We start from the raw sequence: 24,933 nt of genomic DNA, 5'->3' as shown, positions 1-24,933 counted from the left end.
TTAACCCCAAACATATGGGGTATCTCTGTAGGAACTGATAATCTACAATGCTCGAATGCCAGTACTCAAGTTCTGAACTCTTGTGCTGCAATAAGAATTAAACAGTGCCTTTAAAAATCACAACCACAGGAAATCTGCTGCCTTCTTAGGCCAGAAACAGGCTGGCCAAAAGGGACAGGAAGGCAGTGGAGCAAGCCCCCTGATGAACCACCATCCCAGATTATGAAGGGAATCATGTTGTCATGCCTCTAGAATCTGTGAATCATTGAACATGAGAGCTAAAAGACTTGAGAACTAAGCCAACTACTTAACCTTACAGAGAAACAGTGAGAAGGCAAATGCTTTGTTCAAGGCCACCCAGCCAGTCAGTGGCAGAGCAGAGGCAGGGACCTGGGTCTATGGCTCTGGGAATTATGTCTGCTCTGCATGGTGCTGGGTCCTGTGTGATAAATATCCTAAATTGCTAAAGAATGTGTCTACAATTTCCCCACTACACAACAGGTTCTTCGCAGACTAGGCAACTATATTTAGATATAAGTGGGAAAAACTTAACAAGCATTTGAGGCCTTACAACTTTAAAACAGTACATCCAAATACAAATCTATGGAGTAAGCTTAAAGTCATAACTTGAAGCAATTCCAAATAAGGTAGCATTCTAAACACGTTCTAACCGTTGGCGTTATCACTGAATGTGATGTCCTGTCTCCAAGGTCACTATTTGAAGGAAACAACATTCATTTACATAATTTCTGGCATATTAAGTCAACTATGTTAGGTTTTTTTCTTTTAACCAGCAGAGTACTTGCTTCCCCCAATGTCTCTGAGTAGCCCATCTATACAGAGAGATGTGCTCTCTATGCCATCATTCCTACATTCCTTCTAGACGGTGGTTAAATGTCAGTAACCAATTCCATTCAAGGTGGAGAAGTAGATTGTGTGACTGAGGTACAGGCTTTCTCAAAGACCACCAGTTTTACCTAGGGGAGAAAAAAACAACTGAAAAACTATGGTTATACAGATTTAAGTATTTGGCAGGCGTTTCAAAAATCAACAAAATAAGCCCATTACAGCCAGGAAAACAACAGACAGTTTTGTTGCCAATATAAAATTTCAGCATTCGCATAAAATGGGAATTTTGGAAAACCTGTATCTACCACCAAGAACTTGACGGTTTTCTGATACTTAAAGGCTTTCTGATTAGATAGGTGGTAATATTAACAAACAAATTTTTTTAAAATTGTTTAATAAAATATGCCAGGATCTGAAAGATTTATGTAACTCATTATACCAATATTTTCCAAATTACCAATGAATGATGTTATAAAACCATGAATGGTGAAAAGATCCATTCAAAGTGCAAGATAGACCAATAGATTTTAATGAACTCAAGCACAGAAATTTCACTCATACGATTTTAGATTCTACACTGAAACTAACCTTTAAGAAGCTACCCCTTGTAGAGTTTTGATGTAGTATCAAATTATCTGAGAAAGCTATTCAAAAATTCCTCTCTTTTTAATTACATGTCCACATGAGACCAGATTTCTTCATGTTCTTCAACCGAAATAACATATTGTAACAGACTGAATGCAGAAGCAGCTATGAGAATCTAGCTGTTTTCTCAAACCAGGCATAAAAGAGATTTACAAAAATAGGGAGGAATGTCACTCATTCTCAATAAACTTTTGTTTTAAAAAAATCAAAAGTTATGCTATTTATATTAACTTGTACTGGATCTAATGTTGATTTTAAATAAACTAAACATGTTTACACTTCTCAGATTTAATTTCAAATGTAGTAATTATATAGATCTAGCCAACATAAACCAAAACTCTTTAGGGTTCTCATGTGAAAACCATAGCTCTAAATGATGAGCGACCTGATTGTTGGTTGGTAACACTGCTGAAAATACAATATGCCAGTAATTATATATTTAAAACTTGTACAACACAAAACATTTTAAGCATGGAAAAACAAATCCACAAGAAGACCTTTCAACTATAGTACCCTGGACATGAAAAGCATGGCCACAATCGTACCCATGGAGTAGAACCAGAAACTCAGTAATTTACACTATCTCAATCACCAAAAAAGCCACAGGCATCCTTGATAAGGCAGGGCCAGAATAAGGAGCCACAGACACTGTAATAAAGGCTTCTTAGCTAAACTCTCTGGCTTTCAAGACAAGTTGGTGTGAGGATTGCAGAGAGGAGAAGTGGGTAAAGACAAATGTCCAAGCAGCCACCAAAGCAGATGACCAGGTCATATCTGGTGAAGAAAAGGAAGGAAATAGCTTACTTTTGCTTTGTAATTTACTATTACAATGCTTCAGCATTTCGTTTGTTCTACTCTTTTTGCAAAAAGAATGCAACATCCCAGACCCCAGCCCAACTACTTTGTACGAAGAGAGGAGAACCCAAAAGCTTTCATTCATGCATCTGGCTTCAATAATCCCGTGAAATGAACAGAATAAATACTATCACCCTTTTACAGGTAATGAAACTGAGGCTCTGAGAGTTTAAACAACTTCCTAGTTGTGTGGGAGAGCCACTATCCTACCCCAAGTCTTCCTAGCGCCTGCCTGAAGCCTCTCTGACACACCAAATAAACCAGGGGTTCTCCGGACAAGGACCAGCGTTTTCAGCAACAGCACCACTGGGGAACTCGTTAGAAATGTGACTTCTCACGCCAATCCTAAATCTGAAATTCTTGGAGTAAGCCCTGGCAGTCTGCTTTACCAAGCATTTTGATGCACTAACTACTGACCTAGAAACAATAATGCCTAAAGCAGGCACCCGACTACCAGGACTGTGGTTCCCCAACAATCTCAGTCTGCCAGAGCTCCATAACAAACTCCACAGCCTGGTGGCTTAAACAGAAACTTATTTTTCACAGTTACAGAGACAGGAAGTCCAAGATCAAGGTGCTGGCAAGGCAGGATTCATTCTGAGGCCTCTTCTCTTGGCTTATAGGCATCCACCGTCTCACTGTGTGCTCACATGGCCTCTTTGTAAATTGGGAGAGTCAGCTCTCTCTTCCTCTTTGTCTAAGACCACCAGTTCGATCAGATCAGGATCCTACCTTATGACCTCATGTAATCTTAATTACCTCCCTAAAGGTCCTCCCTCCAAATACAATCGCCGTGGGGATTAGGAGCTTCAACATATGAGTTTGGGTAGGAGAGAGTGACACAATTCAATCCATAAGACCAATCACAAATAAAATGCCCAGGCTTCATGCCAAGGCTGATGTTGCTGGTCCGGGACCTCACTTCAGAGCCCTTGACATGAAAGGACAGAGAGAAAAGGGTCTACTTGGAAAAGCAGCAGCTGCCAAAGGAACACCAGTACTGAGGAGTCAGGCCGCTCAGCAGGGATCTCAGGGACTCCCACAGAAAAGGGAGGGGGGAAAGTCATTTCCCACACAGGTGCTGCTGCTGATGGTTGCAAGCATTTCCTGGACATTTACTCACGTGCCAGGCCCTGTGCTAAGGCTTCAGATGCATTCGTTCGTTTAATCCTTGTTACCCCCATTAGAGAAATGGAAACCAAGGGCTTAAAGGTTAAGTAGCCTGCCAAGGAGCCACTGCTGGCAAGCGGCAGCAATGGGAATAATCCCTGAGACTGCTTTCAGAGACAGTCGTCTTAGCCTCTACTCTCTCTCTACTAGAACGGAGAAGGGCACACAGGCTTACGTGGATGATATTCAATCACGGAAGGCAATCACAGGAGCTGGAGATGCAACAGCACAATCGCGCAGAGGACAGGCTTTAAGGAAACACAAAAAGCCAAAAACATACATGGAATGACACTTCATTAGTAATAAAAGAAAGGCACCTATCAAATTGGCAAAGGACAATAATGTCCACAGTTGGTGAGTGCAAAAAAAAACAAAACAAAACAAAACAAAAAAATGGGTAACTCGTACACCACTAAAAGAAGTGTGAACTGATATGGCCTTTCTGGGGCCAATCCAGGAACATGTACCATATTTAAAATGAACATAGTCTGGGACCCTGTAATATCCCTTGCTAGGAATTTATCCCGACGTGCAGAGAGGTATATAAAAGGCTGATGATCTTTACAGCCGTGCCACTTTCAACACTGAAACACTGAAAATGACCCAACTGGCCATTGAAAGAGGTCAGATAAGCAAAGTTAGATGGAACAGGACACAGTCATTTGATCTAGCTGAAAAGATCAATTAGAACTCTGTGTGTTGGTATGGAAAGATCAGCCACATTATTTTTGGGAAAAAGGAGTTGCACAGCTATAACATGCTCACACTCTGCAATCCTTCTCCCACGAAAAACCTTGAAGATTAATTAATACACCTGAATTTATCAGGGGTAGGGGCTTTTACTTTCTACTTCATGCATGTTTTATGGCTTGAATATTTTGGAATAACCATACTTGCTAATCAGTCAGATGTTAGAAAAATAATTTATTACAATTTTTTTTGCCTTTGTCAAACAAATCTGGCATCCATCCAAGTTCTGCTTGCTGATAACCCTCACAAGGCCTCAGTTTCCTTTCAGTTAAGCAGGAAGACTGTGGGGATGTGAAGTTGGTTGCCTGATTTTCTGATCTCACAATGGACTCTCTGCTCCTTCACTGCACTCACTGAAGCTGAGCTTCACTGCCTCCTGCATGAGGAGGGTCCCCCAGCAAGGGAGCTCCCTGAGGGCCGGCAGAGAACGTGCCTTGTACACCTTTATTGTCTCAGGGCTCCCAGAGTGCCCAGTACAAAGATTTGACCCATTAATAATTCATGGACAAGACAAACTAACTCCTAACATATTTAATCAATACCAATAAGAATGTGTCAGTCTGAGACTAATATATATTTCAAGAAAGTTCTGAAAAAAAATTAATATTTGTGCCCATGTATGTATCACCATTCATGCATTACTCCAGCCAAAAAAAAAAAAAAAAGGCTTAAGGTACATGTAACATGAGGAGGAAAAATGTAATTTGCTAATTAGGAGTGTCTCAAAGAAAAATACTGTCTTTAATTTTTGACAGCCACTATAGTATAACAATATTTGCTATCTTGCTTACGAAGTTTCATCAGCTATACTATATCAAAAAGTATGCTGCAGAGAACTGAAGACATTTTTCCCTCTAATGATTAGCTCCCATATAATTTTAAGCAATAAATATGTACTGTGCACCTACCATCTGTCAAACACTGTTCTAGGCACTGGAAATGCATCAGTAAACATTGTAGACAATGATTCCTTTCTTCATGGATCTTAATTAAATTCTCATGTGAAGAGAGTCAAACAGAATAAATAATAACTAAAAGGTAAGTGAGAAAAACCAAATCACAACAGGGGGACAGGTTGGAAGAAGGCACTGCAATTTTAAACTGGGTGGTGAGGGGTTGCCTCACAGGGAAGAGAGTTATATACGACTGGGAAGCAGCTGAGGAGTCATCCCAGCAGGCCCTAAGTGGCCCTGATAGCATTTGAGGAGGTCAGAGCAAGGGTGGAGACTGAGAGGGGAACTGGTACCTGAGCACCTAAAGGACAGCAAGGACAACATGTGGTATATCATGAGATTCTGAGTGGGAGAGACTGGAGCAGAGGCTGCTTCTGTGAGGGCTGAGGTTTTGCCTGAAGGAAATGGGTCATGAAAGTGTTTTCAGCAGAGGAGGGACACGATCCAACTTCAGCTCTAAGAGATGATTTGACCGCTATCATTGGAAACCGACTACAGGCAGTACAGGCAGCAGCAAGGACAGCAGTTGGGGAGCTAATGCAGTAACACTGGCAAGTACAAAAGGCCACTTGGACCGGGCACAGTGGCTCATGCCTGTAATCCCAACACTTTGGGAGGCCAAGGCAGGCAGATAACGAGGTCAGGAAATCGAGACCATCCTGGCCAACATGGTGACACTTCGTCTCTACTAAAAATACAAAAATTAGCAGGGTGTGGTGGTGCACACCTGTAGTCCCAGATGCTCAGGAGGCTGACGCAGGAGAATCGCTTGAACCTGAAAGGCAGAGGTTGCAGTGAGTCTAGATCAGGCCACTGCACTCCAGCCTGGCCACAGAGCAAGACTCCATCTCCAAAAAAAAAAAAAAAAAAAAAAAAATGCTGCTTGGACCGGGTGGTAGAAATAAAGCAAAAAGGTATCAGATATCAGATTCCGCATGTACTTTGAAGGCAGAGCCAGAGGCTTTGAGAACAAATTCAATGTAGCACGTGAAAGAATCAAGGAGGACTCCGAGGTTTCTAATACCACAATGTGATTAAAGTTCTGAAAACAATGGTTTCGGAAAGTACTTTAACATCTGCTATATCATTTTGCATCAAAGTCCTACGAAGTAGGTTGTGAAGGTACAGTGTCACCACCTTTCACAAAGGAAGACACAGGAAGTGGACAGTTAACTGTTCTGTCCATATACATAGTTACACTAAAAACAAAATGGTGGCCTATATTTTCTATCCCAAGTTCAGAGTTTTTTTCCATTATATCATGTAGCTAGATTTTTTGTTTTCTTTTCTTTTTTAAAAAAGTAGTTGCCATACACAGAGGAAAAGGAGAAACCCTGCTCTAGGGAGTTTCGGACGGCTCCCTTGCACCAGCGGCCCACTAACATGACTCAGCCGCGGCCCCAAAGGGAAGCCTCTTTGGCCAAGTGAAAGCCAAAAAGAGGAAGGGGCCAGACGCGGTGGCTCACGCCTGTAATGCCAGCACTTCGGGACGCCGAGGTGGGCGGATCAACTAAGGTTAGTGGTTTGAGACCAGCCTGGCCAACATGGTGAAAATCCGTCTCTACTAAAATACAAAAATTAGTTGGGCATGGTGGCCAGTGCCTGTAATCCTAGCTACTCAGGAGGCTGATGCAGGTGAATCCCTTGAACCCAAGAGGCAGAGACTGCAGTGAGCTGAGACGGCGCCATTGAACTCCAGCCTGGGCGCCAGAGCAAGATTCACCCCCCCACACACGCACACACAAAAAAGGCAGAGCTAGCCTTATTAATAAAAATGCACTCCAAAATTCAGCCCAAAGCTATTAGCTCTTCACCTTCATCTGTCTCAGAAAGCAAATCGGGTCAATACGGCTATTACTTTTTAACATGGGCTGTAAAACTCTAACGTCTTTCTCCAGTCACATTTCTCACTGATCAAGAGCCATGCATTGAGCAATCCCACACACACACACACAAAAAAAAGCATTCGGATAGAATATTTCTCTTTCCTATTCATGTGGCTGCCAGCAGAATATTCCCTCCTGCCCCTCCCCACTATGGCGCCTGGGCCCTCATGCTCCACCACATTCATTCATTCACTCATCCACTGAGCACCTTTCTGATAGAGCTATGTCAGCACCAGGCACGGCCGTCCCCTTCTCCCCAGGGCAGACCTGGAACACAGAATTACAAGAGGGCTGGGGGCTACGGGGACCTAGCCAGGGCTCCATCCAGGGAAGGCCTCCCGAGACGACCAGAGCGAGGAAGGGCCCGAGCCACGAGGGAGGGCAGGTGGCAAGCAGGGCTCTGACTCTGAGCAGAGGGCGTGGCCTGTGCAGCACCTGAGGCCAAGAAAGGGCGGAACTAGGCCGAGAAGGGAGGGTAGTGTGACCATCTCGAGAAGCTTAGGGGCCAGGAGGGCTGTGGGCGGAGCCAGGTGGCAGCGCTGGACATGACCCCCACAGCGGTGCGCATGGGCGTGAGGTGGCCTCATTGACTCCCGCCCACTTCGCGCCCAGGCTCCGCGCCCGGAAGCCCGGGTGGTACGGGGCCTTCTCCCGGCCGCCATGTTGTCAGGCCAGGTGGGGCCCGGCCTTCCGGTCAGGAAGTGGCCGGAGGTCCGGCCCCGAGCCACGGAGGCGGGCAGGAGGTGAAGCGAGTGCCCCGTGTGGGCGGGAGGCCACGGTGCCGGCAGTGATGGCCTTGCAAAGGCCTTCCGCATGCCAACGATGACCCTGCTCCGCCCCCACATCCGCCCCAGGGGTCACCCCGCCCCCCGGGGGCCCCACTAGCGGCCTCCTGTCCTCTCGGGCACTGACCCATCCCGGAAGCGCCGCCCAGCCCGACCCACCCCGCCCGCCAAGGCCCGGCTCTGCCCCCGCGCTAACCCCAAGCAGCCCTGAGAGTCCGAATCCGGGATTTTGGAATCAAGGCATGCCTTTTTTTCTTAACTGTCTTCTTATTGAAGATTATTTACGTCTACTATCTTCCTACAAAGAAAGAAAACGGGTGGAGGATGGGAGCAGGAGGGGAAAGCGAAGAAAGAAAAAGAAGGAAAGAAATCACATCGAAATTCCTGGCTCGTATTGAGGCAGGCAATGAGAAGCCGACCTAAGGTGTTAAGCTGACGAATGACAAGACCTGGTGTTGTGGGAAAGGTCACTTAGATTCCAGTGGGATGCATCTTCCCTGGCTTCTCTTGGAATCTGTGTTGGTCTACCCCAGGCAGCAACAGCTCTAGAAAAGCCCATCAACGCCCACCACCTCCTCCAAATTTCTGGCCTCCAAACAATCTTAACACTAACACCCTAGAAAGAATGTTGCTTTTGCAAGTAAAGCGTTTTGACCCTGTCATTCTCATTTCAGAATTCTAGGATTGTTGCTGAAATCAAGTTAAACCTACTGATCCTACTGTCCAACAATTGCCTATCACCCTCTATATTCTAGCTAAGAAAGCATGCTTACCAATCCTTTCTCAAATACAGTACTGCCTTTCAATTAAAAAAAATTTCCGTCCGGGCAGCGGTGGCTGACGCCTGTAATCCCAGCACTTTGGGAGGTGGAGGTGGGCGGATCATGAGGTCAGGAGTTAGAGACCCGCCTGGCCAATATGGTGCAACCCCGCCTCTACTAAAAATACAAAACTTAGGCAGAGTTCGCAGTAAGCCGCGATCACGCCACTGCATTCCAGCCTAAGCGACAGAGCCAGACTCCATCTCAGCAACAACAACAAAACAAAATGTCCGCAAAAATCTCTACACAGTAGCAATTTAATCTGGAAAGAGGGTGTTTTTTTTTTTCCCCCAGACGAAGTTTTACTCTGTCGCCCAAGCCGGAGTGCAGTGACGCCATCTCAGCTCACTCCGCCTCCCAGGTTCAAGTAATTCTCCTACCTCAGCCTCCTGAGTAGCTAGGATTATAGGCACTTGCTAATTTTTGTTTTGTGTTGTTTTGTTTTGAGATGGAGTCTCACTCTGTGGCCCAGACTGGAGTGGAGTGACACGATCTCGGCGCGCGACAACCTCTGCCTCCTGGGTTCAAGTGATTCTTCTGTCTCAGCCCCCTGCCTTCTCCCCGGGGTAACTGGGATTATATATGCGCACCACCACGGCCAGCTACTTTTTTGTATTTTTAGTAGAGACAGCGTTTCATCATGTTAGCCAGGCTGGTCTCAAACTCCTGACATCAGGTGTTCCTCCCATTTCCGCCTCCCAAAGTGCTGGGATTACAGACGTGAGCCACCGCGCCAGGAAATTTTTGTATTTTAGTAGAGATGGGTTTTCACCATGTTGGACAGGCTGATCTCAAACTCCAGACCTCAAGTGATCCGCCTGCCTCAGCCCCGCAAAGTGCTGGCATTACAGGCATGAGCCACTGCAACCAGCCAGCTCCCCTTTTAATGATACAACTTGAATTGTTTTTTTAAAAAATACTATGCTACCTGGGATTTGCTGCTAAATAATACAGGACATGGCAAACACCAGTGAGAATGTGAATAAACAAGGCAAGCCTGAGTTAATGGACCTAATGAGGGATGCCAGAAGGCCAATTCTGCTCTGTGTCTACTTTTACATGTTCGAAAGGTTCTGCTGTTTGGATATCTGAAGCATCTCAGAGTCCTCCATCACTGAAAAATTATTTTAGAATTTCTATTACTTTTCTCTACAAAGATGATGTTGCTTAGAATGATACCAAACACTACCCTCCACAATTATGCTGTAGAAGTTCGGTCAACAAATATTTAAAGCAAGTTATTGAATGAAGCATTTGTAATTTTTTTTTTAAACTGTCCTGCCTAAACATCTTCCTTCTACCAAGATTATTTTAGTGAAACAACTGTAGTTGGCATTTGCAGCTTTAAAAGCTGGTTAATCTGTGTTAACAGATACCTATGTATTTCCAAATAACCTTCTTAAATCAACTATCTATCTTCTACATCATCTTGAACTCCCACCTCTGCATACGGAAGATGTTCATCAAATGTGGAGCACCAACTTACAGAATCAATGACTTTCAAGGTTGAAAAGGACAATCCAGGCTCTTGATAATCAACCAGCCATTTGGTGGTTTTGTTTTCAGATTAATGTGTACACACAATCTGTTAAGGTTGAATGGGTAATTTTGTGCTGGACACTATGTATCACATACAGTAGGAAAAATGGGAGACCAACAAAAGCATCCTAAATCTACAATGGTAGGATCAATTGCCTTCCTAATACTTCACTCTAAATACTTATCACTCTAGAAAATAAAATAACACTAATATTTCTGTGTCATGTTATAATTTCTATGATGGGCAGTTATAGGCTACAAAGAAATTTTGTGGTTGACATCTTCCAAATCACACGCTTTACCATAGAGCGTTCAGTTGTTGGAGCTGCCCTACAATTAGCGAGTGGAATAACACCATTTCTACTCTTCACTCAACATTTAAAGTCAAAGTCATCAAATAACGAGAGATTTCATTACCACCCTGTACTGACAAAGACCAATATTAATTATTATTTGAATTAACCTCTGAGCCATGGTTTACATCAGTACTCAGAAAAGACAGGGACAATTTCTAATTACATGCCACCCTCATTATAAGTCATTAGGCCGCCAAGCTGTAGCTGATGAAGCTGCTATGCCACTTTGATTTGAAACTGCTCTGGACTCCATTACAACCTTCTCATCCCCTGCACAAGGAAATGGAATTGTGCAGCATACAGAGATGTTTCCCCCCAGGAGTTAATCACTTTTTCCTTTAAAACTGTGATGTGGACTATACTTGGTCTACTACTAAAAGTTCTTAAATACAAAGTAAATAGTTATTCAATGCTTACACTTTAAAGCTGGACAGTCACAGCCTTTTAATAGCTCTCCTTGTCCACAAGATCTTAGAGGTATTTGTATATGGAGCAGAACTGTAGGGAACACTACGTTATCAGGGCCTCGTGCTCACCCAATGTCAACTGGTCTATTTTATTTAGTGTAAAAGTAACCTATGATATAAAAAAGGACCAAAACCCAACAGTAAAGAAGACGAAGAATTTAAAAATATGTTTTATTTCCCTCTTTCATTGACTATTGCCTAGTGTGACTTTCCAAAGCTAACAAAACTCAGTGGTTTTCTGCGCGTCCTTTCCTGCCTAGGTGAGCTCATGCAGATGGGTGTCTGCACATAATATGGGTGTCTGCTCTTTTCTAAGCAGGACACTGAGCTGGCCATCACAGCCACGCATCACCATTGCAGCTGGAGCTGTTTCTAAGTGAAGTCTTGGTGTTGCCCTCTTAAAATCACACTGCTCTCTGAGGTACACATTGCAATCTATTCTTTTAAAATGAACCATTTTTAAATCCAACAGGTTTCAGGTTAATCATGACAAAAATATTTGCATTTAAAATATCTCAACATTAAGGATTGGGGCATGGAAAACAATGCTAAGGGGCAGTGGAAACAGATAAAAATAGATAAAAATGAATCTTGGTTCTTAATAACAGAAAAGACACTTAGTTTTTGAATCTTGTAATCCATTCCATGTTAGAAAGGCAATTTACCAACTTTGATACAGATGTTACAGTGAAGAAGGAAAGATGTCCATTTTCCACAAGACAGAGACAGAGCTAAATGGGGTATCTTGAGTGAATCGACGCCGTACATGACTGTGCACACTGCAGGGATGGCACCTGCCCTCTATCAGGCTGGCTTATGCGTCCAGGATGAGTGCCTTCTATGTGGCCAAAAAGAATATGGCTGCTTAGACTATCTCACCATCAGTATGACCAAAAAAAAAAAAAAGTTTTCATTTAAAAGTCTGCACAAAAATTATAATCAACTAAGAACATGTATTTTGAAATCTAAAATGGCTTTCTTGAATACCCTCTCCCCACTGCCTCCTCCCACTGTGAGGAACAGAAAAGAACATTTCATCTAAACAAGATGTAAAGAAAAAAGTGATATTGGGAGAATTCATTCCCCCAAAGTGGAATGGATTTTTGTAATCACTCCAAGAACTACTATTATAAGCAATACTAAGGGAATAAAAATCTGAAATTTAAAAAAACAATGAAAAGTAGTCCCAGCAACCCATACTTATGATCTCCAATCTTAAATACTCCACTACTAACAAATTAGGAATACATAAATTTATATAAATTATTACTATAAGACACATTTTAAACTCTGTGGGAGAACTGCTGTCTTTAAATGGCATTTTCTATTATCATTGCTATTGAAGATTAAATTGGGTTTTGAAAATTGTACTTAAGGTACAACATGACGTTTCCATATACTTATAGTGAAATGGCTACTATGCAGTCCAGCAAATTAAAATAGTGATCATCTCAAATAGTTTCCCATTTTTTGAGGTAAGAATAAACTGTAACTAATGATTTCTTTTACACTCGAGTAGAGTTTAAATTTCTATTTAAAAACTTAAATGTACATAGGAGGTGTCAGATTGGACTAGATGCTATGAATTAAAAGTAAACAAGAAATTCTTCCTGAACTCAATCTAGTCAGAAAAGCAAAAAAGAAAGCAACAATGACACTGATTTAGCATTATAGTTTAGTTGCAAGTAACTTTTACCGAAGAGTTTTTATTAATTTTCAATTCAACCAAAATCTGTAAACCTACTATTCTAAGCTGTTTGCTGGCTGCTACAGGGATACAAAAATAAAGTGAATAAACATTGGTAATTTTTACATTATATTTATCATCTGCACCTTCCTCTAACTTATCTGTGTTCCAGTCAAGCATATGCAAGATTCCCTTCTTTAAGGGAATCTACCATTTTATCAAGTTATCAAAATATTAAAAGCTACACAAATGCACCTGGGTTATTGGTTAGCTAATGTTACAATGAAGCTACCTATTTTAGAAATCAGACCTTAACCCTTTAATAGGAAAATATTAAATAGCCCTAGGCTGCCGTCAAAGAGCTTATAATGTAAAAGAAGAAAACAGGAACATAGATAATGAAGTGCAATAAAATCTTAGGAATTCTGCAAAAGGAAAAAGCCTCTCAGAGAGAGGAGCGACAGAGCAATGAGTCACCCCAGGAAAGGAAGGGCCCTTTACCTCACTTGTATGTTTACTGGCTGCACAGCCTACACAGGGACATGTGCCCCCAAATAACTAGAATGGAAGGACAATATAAGGTAAGGAAGTTGCATTCGGTTGAAGAGAATCAGAAATGGCTTTACAGAAGAGTTAGTATTTGAAACAGAACCTGAAAACAAGGAGAATTTCGACAGGCAAAGCTGGGTTTGAGTGGACAAAATGGTACTTGAAATAGGGTGAAGCAAAAGCAAGAGGCATGGAAGCGGGAAACGACTGAGTGTTTAGGGACCATGAATAATCCAGTTAAGCCTGCTGTGGACTATATTTAAAGAAGAGCAGATCCTACAGTTAGAAATGTAGGCGGGCAGTAGGGCAGGCCTGCATCCCAGGTGGAGGCAGGCAATCTGTTTTCAAGGGTTAAACACAAAGCTGGGTGTCCAGAAGTGTGAGCAGATGAGATGCAGGCACCAGAGAGACTGAGAAGTCTCTGCAGGAGTCCAGAAGAGAAGGCAGTAGACACTGAAAGGCAGGCAGGATCTGAGAGGCAATGCAAGGAGATAAAATCTACAGACTTTGCCAACATTCTGGATATGGAGGATTGCAACAGGAGAGAAAGTCAGAGATGAAATGGCGATTGTATTCCTGGGTAACTGGGGAATGGATGGGGAGAAAGTCAGGTGTGATTTTGAATGCCTCATACTGAAAGCACAGCTCAGGTGTCGCCCTTCCCCGTGTAAAAATAATCCCAGATTCATTTTTAAAAACCCTCCTTGAGCATCTTCATGAGCCTGTTTCACCCAGACCAAATTCTTCCTGTTTCCTAAATACAAAACTTGGCTGCTTTCCTCCCACGCACCGCCCTTCGACCTTTATCACCACTCTCTCTTGTTATCATACATTCTTTAAATCTTGCACAAAAGCTAATTCCTCCAGGAACCCTCACCCACACTTTAACTGGCTACGTATAAATGCTTAAAATCTCAATGTTTTGACAGACCATACACAGCATTTTATTCAAACTTGCACATACCTGGCATCCTGCTTTGCCAAAGTAGGTTTTCGGTAAGTGCTGGTCATCTATTAATAACTACCCAATTCTAGTAATCAATTCGTCATAGTTACCATTAAAATCTCTCAAAGTAGATTCTTATACAAGGATAACTTGTAAACTTTTCTCATTTATCCAATCCATTAATCAGTAACTGAACTATCAGTTACATTAAGACAGACATCTAGGTTGGTTCACAGGGAACATGTGAGTGAACTAAGTCAGACAGTAAATGAAGATTTCCAAATCTTATAGGACCACAGAAGAGCACTCAGGGAAAGCAGGCAAATTCCTTTCCACAGAAGAGCCGCCAGTCAAGGGAAACTGCTGGATGTAGAGATTCACACTACTGTAACTGAAATCAGTATCAATAAATCTAGTTTTGTCAATATTTGCAAATTTCAGTCTCTGCAGATGCATAAATAAGCAAGTTCCAAGACCATACCAGACAACATCAAAAGGTGTTTCTTACTAATTCATATTCAGAGCTCCTATACAGAATCTTAGTACTAATATGTTATTTTAAAAGATCCTTGTAGATTACTAAGCAATGTTAAAATAACTTCCTTTTTTCATATATGAAAACTTTCAGTATGTAAATTTTTTTAAACAGCAAAATATTTCCACTGAGAGGTTTAAAACTTCTTAAATCACCAAATCATACATTACTATAGTTTTGTCCTTATAATTTGAAGATAAATGTGATACTCTTGAATTTGTCTTTTTATACACTACAGCTCTAATTCCTACTTCTGAGTATTCAATAATTGGAGCAAAATCCTCTATTAAAAATAAGTTTCATAATATGCTATTATATAACAAGTGGTCTAGTATCACCCCTGGTTTTTTCATCACCAATACTGTTCAGACATTGTTCCAGGATATTGTTTAAATTATTTTTATGAAACTATATGTAAATTTCTAGTCAGGCACAAAAATATTTCCTGGTATCATAAAACTCACTATTTTATCAAGTGTGTAAAAATATTAAATACTACCAAGATGTGCCATATGGAATTATTCCTAACTACTTTCTGAACGTTATCAACATAAGCAATTCATAAAGGTTCAACTAACTCAACTTTAAACATTAAGTAATTTCACACAGAAAAAAAAAATATGAATAATCAAGCTTGCTATATCACTCCACAGCAATCAGATCCAATGAATGCAATCACCATGGTGTAAAAGAGTCTATGGGTTTCCATTAGATTCTCCATGTCACTTGAAACTGCATAGCTCAGGACCATTTAAAAACATGTATCCTTTTGGAATGCCCAGGGTGAAAGGCTCTTGACTTTCCTTTGGGATCCTGAGACCTGGAATCAACGATGTCTTATCCATCTACCATGTGCATGGTTAAGAAAATCCAAAGTTTCTTCTTTTATAAAATGCCACCTTTTCTATATGGATTACCATGCCAGCATGTATTGAAATGCCTGGTAAGCAGTAAAACAGTACAAATGTGACTCATTTTATTATATAATGTTAATCAATTCATAGGGGTTGATGTAAAGAGCTATTATTCCATGTAGCTTGCTTGTCTCCCTGTTTTTCTTCTACAAGCATCACCATTATCTTTATACTTTATTTTTAAATCTCAAAGTATAGGTGATCAGTGCATTTCTCTAAAGCCCAGGCACAAAACTGTTGGCACAAATTCTGCCATTCTTATTCAATAAGGTTTATTTATGGATATCTAATCATAAATTAAACTGGTAACATTCAGGAAGTAGTTAGGAATAATTTAATATGGCACCTATTTACAGCATTGAATATTTTTACAAACTGTGTGAGTCATTTTTTTAGATGCAATGTCTTATTTAACCCTAAGTAACAAGTCTAACTTTTCAACGAGTCCAATTTTCAATGAAATCCAACATTAAGTATCAAACTAGTGCTGTGAAAGAACAAATAAGCGTGTTTATACATACATACCTCTTTGTCCTCAATAAATTTATACTCTGGTTAAAGAGATAAGACATAAACAAGTAATCTCATTTCCTACTTTGCAGAGAAAATAGGAGCCCCTCTGATAGCAACTGTGGGAATTCCTAAAGCCAAATGCACAGACTCACTAACATCTATATCCATCCATTCCTCCTGCTTCCCTGTTTCCAGGACAGCTAAGCTATTCTAGGCTGAGACCTATACCCTCACTTTTAGACTGCACACCTATCTACCTTTCAGGACTCTTACACCATCAGTTAACCTTTACTCTCTCATTCCCATATAGTCCTTTATAGCTCACCTCTCAGTTGGATCCTGCCCACTTGCTTTTACAATCTCAAGTCTCTGCCACTGATTTTTTTTTTTTTTTTTTTTAAGACAAATCTCACCTGGTTAGGATGGGAGTGGAGAAAGAAAGCTGGAAAGCCTACATATTGGTGACTGGCTAGGGGCCGCTGGAGTAAGGAGTGTGATTGAACACTCCCTTCACTACACAAGGGACTAGAGGAAGAAGTACGTGTAAAAGTTCAGCCAGTATTCCACTAGCCAAGCCACGTCCTCAAGAGAAAGGGTACCTCTTATTAAGTTGCAAAGGCACCATACGGGTTAGGGGTAGTCCCATGAGTACCAGCCGTTTAGGCAAAGCGGCAATCCATGTGTCACCCAGGACACATTTTGGCCCCTGTGGCTTCCCACACCCAACTCATCATCAAATCTTTTTTTATTTTACCTGCTAAATCTTTCTCAGACCCACCCACTTCTGCTTACATACAGCCAGACCGCTACACTAGATCAAACCACTATCACCTCTCACCTAGACTATGGAACAGTCTTCCCCTTCCAGGCCTTCCAATCTATGCACGTGGTACAATCAGAGTAACTCCTTCCCATTGCTCTTAGGGTACAGACACCAAGTTCTCCCAGTGCAGCCACAGACCCTTTGGGCAGGAAGACCTCGGCCCAAGTTTGTCTTCCTCAGGTGAGTCTTTCTGCATCTTTTGAACTAAGTTAAATGCCTGTTACCCACTCCTTGACATCACATACCACTCCTTTTTTTTTCAAGCAATTATTACAGTTGCACTTTCACAGGTTTGTATGGTTATTTGGCCAACTGTTCACCAACCTGGGCACCTGGTATAACTGTGATCCCTCTGCAGCCCCAACACTCATCACGGTGCCCAGCCCACACTCATGAATACGCTTTTGGATTAATACAATAACATGAAACAATGAATTCTATAGCCAATACCTTGGGAAGAGTAAGACAAAATACAGGTATTGATCGACTTACGACCTATGCAACTTACGACCATTCGACTTTACGACCACAATTGCTAGCCACGACTGCTCCGCATCTGGCAGTGCAAACGTTGCCCAGCTGGGCGTACGGCAGTGCGGACCGGCTTCCGGCAACACTACCATCTCCGCGTGCACCATTTCAACTGTACATATAGCCTACTCGACTTACGACCAAATCGTGTTACAACCGGTCCGCGGTCCCGACCGTGGTCGTAAGTCGGGCACTAGCTGTATATGACATGAGTACTGAGGAAACTCAAACGAAGGAGAAATTTTTCTATGAGTAGGTTTAACAACAAGAGTGTTTCTTTAAAGGGGCAGACAGCGCATCGGGAGAAAAGCCTTAAGATGGCATAAGTCAGAAGATGGCACAAGTGGAACTAGGCTACACTGGAGAGGAACCAAAGAACTGGGCAGAAGAGGAGGTGCAAGCAGAGGGCCCTGAAAGATTAAAAGAAAGTTTTACATTGTGGATCCAGGAACTGAGGTATGGTTAAGCTGAGATTCAACTGGCAGAGCAAAGTCAGATATGACTTTGCTCAGGGAGAGGTAGGAGTTATGAGCTGTTTCAGAGATGCAGCAGAATATAGAGCAGGCTTGGTAACCGGCTCGACGGAGGGAAGGCAGGCAGTTTAGGTGATTAAAATCCAAAGCAGCTGCTGAGATGACCCCAGGATGGGAGGGCTGTTTGCTGGCGGGACAGTCCTTCCATAAAAGGGTGGGACAATACCATGGATGAGTTTGTACTCACAGACAGAAATGTAACATTGATTTTATAATGCAGCTAAACAAAATGAAAGAGCTTCGTGGTTCCAGTTACTGAAATATCACAAATTTGTTTTTTTTTTCAATTGGGTGATGGGAAGACAGTGGAAAACGAAAGCACAAGTAGTCTTCTGTGTTTGTTTTGTTTTCTTCTCTCATTTCCTATCCATAACCCTACCTGACCATAAGAGGAAGAGAAAGCAATGAATTTTAACATGTTCTTCCGCAGGCCTTTCATTTTGGTGCTATGACCAATAACTGGTCAAAGGTATTTTCCAGAAAAATTAAGAGAGAGGCACATGTGGGGAACTGAAATGGGTATAAAATTTCAGTTTTACAAGAGTTGTGGAAATGGATGGTGGTGATGGATGCATAACATTATGAATATGCATTTAATATCACTGAACTGTACACTTAAAAAGAGTGAAGAGGTGTATTTTACCACAAGAAGAAAAAGGAAGTGGGGGAGAAAAAGAGAGATGCACATTCTCTGTAGAAGATGGCTGCAGAGGTGGCCCAGTATGTTGGCCCTCCCTGGAGCAGTCCCTCCCACACGCCTCCATGGAACTTGCTTTGACCAGAGACAACAGCAAACTTCAGGCAAACAGACTTGACAACTGCTTGAGCACCAGAGCTGCCTGCTTTTCTGCCACCATGTCAACAAGCCTGGGCCGACCTGCTGGAACATGCGGCTTGCTCTCACTCGCACACATATGGCCCCAGCTAACAATCAGCCAATGAAGTGAGGTCAGCAACTACCAGCTGACCACAGATGCAGGGGTGAGTCCAGCTGACACCGGTCCAAGCTGCCAACCCACAAATTCTGAGCTACCTAGATGGTTTCTCTTTTAAGCCACCAAGTTTCAAGGTGGTTTGTTACACAGCAAAAGAGAGGAAGACTCACTATGAAAATCAAGCTAAGAATACATGCAAATTCTTTGTCACCTTTGCATTTTATTCACCAGCAACTGGAAAGCTGTAACAGGGAAAAGACTGGTGTAAGAGATTTTGTTTTTAAGTTTACAACCAAGATCACAGTCTCCACCTTCCCACAAGCTTATTGCTTGAAGGTCTTAGCATTAGAAGCTTTATCTACTTAGGGGACTACATAGATTCCACTTGTTCTGTAAAGTTGGAAAGGACAGTCACAGAAAACCAAAACAAAAGCGACATGACACCACGTGTGATATGAATACAATAACTATATTTACACCAAAGTAAAAATTAGGAGGGATACCTAGTCTAAAAGTGAAGTAGAATATCGAAAATAAGACCATTCTACATTTTCCAGACTATATACCCACCACATACACAAAATTAGTATTAAAGCAGAAGAAAAAGTAATTAACATTTAGTAAGTGCTCCCTGGGGAAAGGGCACTGTGCCTTAGGGGCTTTGCATCATACACCCTCTCACCCACCCACAGACCACCTGCCCCCATATAATCCTCACAACTACGCCTGAATATTATCTGCCTATATTTTGCAAATGAGGAAACCGAAAGCAGTTAAATCACAAAACTAGTGAATGGAGAAGCTGTTACTTGATTTTAGCTCTCATTAATTTTAAAGTCCACGTTTTTTCCTCTATTTTGTTCTATAATACCTCCAGAAAACACTACTGCAGTGAGAAGGCACAGCCTCCACTCAAGACTGCAGAGCACAACACCAGAACTTAATGACTGGCACTGGGTGCAGAAAACAACCCTACATCAAGACCCTCGTGCCCTACAGAAAAATTAAACAAGCCACAATGATGATGGCTGCCTCTCCCCAAAAACAGTGCAGGAGAAACTTTTTAAGATCTCCAGGAAAGTTAAAATTATTTCATAGGTTCACATGGAATTGTTGCTAAACCAGATACCTTTCAAACCAGCAGTGATTTTTCCTTACCCAAGCCTACCTTTCCAAATAAAATTCACTCTTTAAAAACTGTAATTGTCTGATAAAAAGCTGTTCAAGAAAGGAATATCAGGAAATATTCCCATTATATAAGGTAGACAGATACACAAAAGAAAAAACTATGATACAACAAACTAATCCACACTGTAATGACTATGTAAATGGAGAGGCCATGATTAATCTTCAGGTAAAAAAGGGTAAAAGAAATGCCCTTTCCATTAAAACTAGTGAATCCCATCGGTTCTAACCAAACATCCAACCATAACTAGCTAGAAAAGTAGAAAGAGGCAAAAATAATCCACCCAACCTTAAGGGACTTATACTTATTTTGGGAAACAAAAGGGATAGTCCTCAAATAAAGAGATTGATTATAAGACTTTCACAAATGAATGAATCCATGTGACTGAAAAGACTGGTGCTCTGAACTGGGATCTCTTCCACCATGACGACAATTTACTGAGGACTTTACTGTGTACTCAGTACTACATAACCTGCATACTCAGTATTATATAACCTGCGTACTCAGTACTATATAACTTGCATACTCAGTACTACATAACCTGTGAACATTTTACACACAGCTCTCTCTCTTGGACAGAGTGACTAAACTCTTGCTGCTGCTCATGAAAATGGATCAGTTGTGAATCTTTTTTAAAAATTGTACCTACAGTCTGCTGAGTTGGTCAGATTGCTGCTACCTATCTGTTACTTTCACACAAGACATTGTGAATCGCATCAAGTTTAAGTCAGCATGTATCTTGTATCCACTTTCCTTCAGATTACTTTCCAGCTTAAATATAACGTTATTCACAACCTCACTCAGCTCAAAACCTGAGACAGAATTCAAATGAGCAGCCTGTGTTCTGTGAGCAGCACGCCACTTGTGAGAAGCACCCTGCTCTGAGGCGGTGACAACCTGCCAAAGCCGCACCCCTGACGTCTCACCACCATCTTCGTCCTCGCTATGCTTACGGTGTGCGTGTGTCCGGCACTGGGCCCTCTTCAGAACTTAAGTCGCTTTACCAAGATCCTATGGTACAGTGAGGAGTCTAAATTAGAACTGAATTCTAACTGCAGGACCCACTCTTAACCGTTAGGTTATACTGCCTCCAATGGCTGCCAACAGTAGATCTGGCATTACAAACCTGCATGTTGACAGACCATGTGATTGGCTAAACGGGCGCCAGCCAGCACCCAAGCAGGCAGGACTTTTAGCCTGCTACCTAAAATGGGCAACCTAATAGTTGCTACCAACTATTCATGACGTGGCATTGTCTCATCATGTTAGGCCAAAGGCAGTAATCTAATTCTATGGTGCTGATGCCTTGGGGCTTAATATTGTCTCTATCTTCTAGTTTGGACTGAGATACATATGAGACCTTAGCTCTTATGAGGCTAGTACACTCTCAACATAGCATCAACTGACAAACTCCACAACCTGTAGGTAACATACACCTAATGCAGAACAATCATCAGCAGTTATAATTACTCTAACATGGTAAGCTTCTAGAAATGTCCCAGACACATTTTGTGAAGGTGAAAAACTGCCAATATGGTCAGAAAGAGCCTAAGGTAAGCAATCACCAAGTACTAATTTAGTATTTAGTTTCATTCATAATGATCTTCTAAAATTTGGCTGTTTGGAATTTAAAATGTTTCAAGAGAAATAATCTCAAATTGGCGGGCGTGGTGGTCCACGCCTGTAATCCCAGCACTTTGGGAGGCCAAGGCGGGTGGATTACCTGAGGTTGGAAGTTCGAGACCAGCCTGACCAACATGATGAAACCCCTTCTCTACTAAAAATGGTCACATAATTTGTTGGTGACATTAAGATATTGGGTTATATCACCTAAGACAAATCTATGAAATAAAATAGATATGCCCTTGCCATCTCATACAAAGCACAGCTCCTACACTTCATTATATCTTAAATCCACACTGCCATGTTCAAACCACTCCATATTTAACCACATGACACATGGGGAAATCTAGAAAACTCTGACCAAGATACCACCAGCAAAATGTTCTATAGGTAGTTGCCACAATCATACTTTCACAATCTTTTCTTTAAAATATGCTAATATCTAATTGCTCTCAAGTTGCATATTATTCACTACAATACCGAGAAATGTGTTACCTACCATGTTTATTTGAAAACTCCACAGTTAGCCAGGAGCAGTGGCCCATGCTAGAGTCTAGGAGTTTGAGAACAGCTTGGGTAACATGGTGAAACCCAATCTCTCCAAATATACAAATTTGTCAGGCATGGTGGTGTGTGCCTGTAGTCTCGGCTACTCCGGAGGTTGAGGTGAGAGGATGACTTGAGCCCAGGAGGCAGAGGTTGCAGTGAGCTGTGATCGTGGCACTGCACTCCAGCCTGGGTGACAGGCCAAGATCCTGCCCGAAAAGAAAAGGAGGGACGAGACGAGATGAGACAAGAGGAGAGCAAGGACAAGGCAAGACGTACTACTAGACACCAGGGCTCTGTAAATCTCACTTCCATGTTCTCTTTACTAAGAAACAAAGCAAGCCACAATATTAACTATAGTTCAATGCAATGAATGTTTGGTATAAAATATGCCAGGCACTGAGGAAGGGACTATCAGCAACCTTATTTATAAGGAAGAAAACAGGCACAGGTTATCTGCCCAAGATCCCAAAGGCAGAGAGTACCACAACTAAGCTTTGAACCCAGGTAGTCTAACTCCAGAGCCCTTGCCTCTAACCTTTATGCCATATTACCTCCTCCAACCTCTAATTATATATTTGAGAAATCTTTAAATTGCTATCATTTTATGTGAAATTATTCTTTCCTATGGCTGGTGGGGGAGGACTCTCTGACATCATCATAATTAGTCCACCTACCCTATATTCTTCCTGTATTGGCCTCACCCTAACTGATGCAAAAATCCTCTCAAATTATCCTCAATACAAAAAGGTAAAGGGTCTTTCCCTGCTTTGTATTAATGAGTAATTTGATTTTAAACTTCTGACAAACAGGAACCATTCATTCTCCTACTTTTGCTTATGTACAAGGTAAGCACTGGCCTAGTGAAGTTTAGAATCTATACCCAAATGCTTGATTACCGTCAAGTCAGGCTATAAGTGGTTAGCAGTACATTTCTTGTTTTACTGTGAGTTTTAATAGATTTTGGGCATCACTCCTGTAGAACAGTCTTGGCGACACTGTTTTATGGTACCCAGTGTGTTGACAGCAGTCTGGCAAATTAACACTATAAAAAGTTGACCACTGGTAACATTTGGTCCAGTAGCTGAGCAGGGTCATGTTCAAACACCTGACACATGAGTGCATCTACGTGGTGCTCTGTGTGCTGTGCACAACGTAAGGAGCAAGATCAGAGGTGGCACACCACGTGTGATTAAAGTGTCGTACATAGCTGGGGCATCTTTTTGCTAAAGATTAGAGGTTTAAGTTACAATTTCAGATGCATTCAGGTGAGTTTCCTTTTTGTTTCATACGCCAAACTGAAAAATACAAGTGACTGCAAACTGAGGTTTTTGTTTTTGTTTTTTAACTATTTACTAGATTTCATCAATTCTACAACCTTTTTCTGGTATTTCAATGTATCAGAAATAGAATACATCGTACAATTGACACCATCTTAAATTTAATGTAATACAGTAACAAAAAAATAGTTGCATACATTCTGGATTCTACGGTTTTCAAGTCTTATGTTACCAACAACCCATTTATTGATAATTTTGGGGATAATGTTAACAATTCCTCTCTGTTTTTACTTTTCTTATCTTCCTCTGTTTGCTATACAAGATATAATAATGTTCGAGAGTAAATTAAAGGTAACATAACTTCAAGGAGACAAAAACTTTGAAGCTATTTTAGTTTAAGTACAGAGCTACTGCCTTTCTGTGAAGAAAACATAGCCTGAAATTTTTCCAGGCTGTATGCAGCTCAAATGTGTTTCTTCTATGAGAAAGATACAATTCCACAATGAAAGAGCACCAGATGTTAAAGTCTTCCTACTAACCTACACCAACTCACTCCAAGACACAATAAGTCTTTTAATTCCAGCTCAAAAGTCTCAAGAGGCTTCTCCTCCACCTCCCAAATATCAAAATCATGCTCACATATTTAAACAATTAGGTGAGATGCACAGAAGCTAGCACTAAATAGGTCTGAAATCTGAGTGCTAAATGTGCAGCTAATATTAATCAAATTCAGATCTCACCTACAGAAAATTTTTTTAAACGATTCTTGTGTTCCTTGATTTCAGAAAATTAAAAAAGTGGGGAAGGTTCCTATTAAACTTAACTTACTGCAAAACAAAATTTGAGACAAAAAAAAAAGGCCAAAACTGCCAAGCAATCTAGAAAATAAAAAGAAAAAAGAAATCCAACACAAAATTTGAAAGTATTGTTTCAGATATAACATTGTTTAAAATTATGGTTCCTAAAAACAATTTCCCTGTCTATACAAAATTACTGAAAAACTGTCAGAGTCCTTCCTTCCACATAAAACACCAGAGAGTTTCTTGGGTTTTACAATCCTTACAATATAAAATTTAGAATATTTGAAAGTAGAAAGACTGAAGTAAAAAACTATGTGCAATCCAAAAAATTAACATTAGTTGTGTGCTAATGATGCAACAAGCATTTTAGATGTACTATTGCATTAATCCACATAAGCCTGTGAACTAAGAAATACTGTTACTGCTCCCATGTTACAGGTGAACAAACTGAGTCTT

At 41.3% G+C, this 24,933-nt stretch overlaps 1 protein-coding gene across 7 annotated transcripts in view; it reads right to left on the bottom strand.

The window, feature by feature from the left end:
• Nucleotides 1-24,933, bottom strand: part of CHD7 (chromodomain helicase DNA binding protein 7) — a 178,485-nt gene that overhangs the window by 135,259 nt on the left and 18,293 nt on the right. The window contains exon 1 of one of the 7 annotated variants that reach the window (XM_032296171.1): nt 22,351-22,418. The exons of the other annotated variants lie outside the window; for them this stretch is intronic. The gene's annotated coding sequence lies outside the window, so the exon portion shown is untranslated. Of the gene's footprint in view, nt 1-22,350; nt 22,419-24,933 lie in introns of those variants that run through there. 7 annotated transcript variants of the gene reach the window in all.

This window comes from Sapajus apella, unplaced genomic scaffold, assembly GCF_009761245.1.
Source record: "Sapajus apella isolate SASKATOON/1434 unplaced genomic scaffold, GSC_monkey_1.0 scaffold35, whole genome shotgun sequence".
NCBI classification, from domain to species: Eukaryota; Metazoa; Chordata; class Mammalia; order Primates; family Cebidae; genus Sapajus; species Sapajus apella.
Note: the sequence above shows the minus strand (reverse complement) of the source record. Positions and strands in the feature narration are given on the sequence as shown.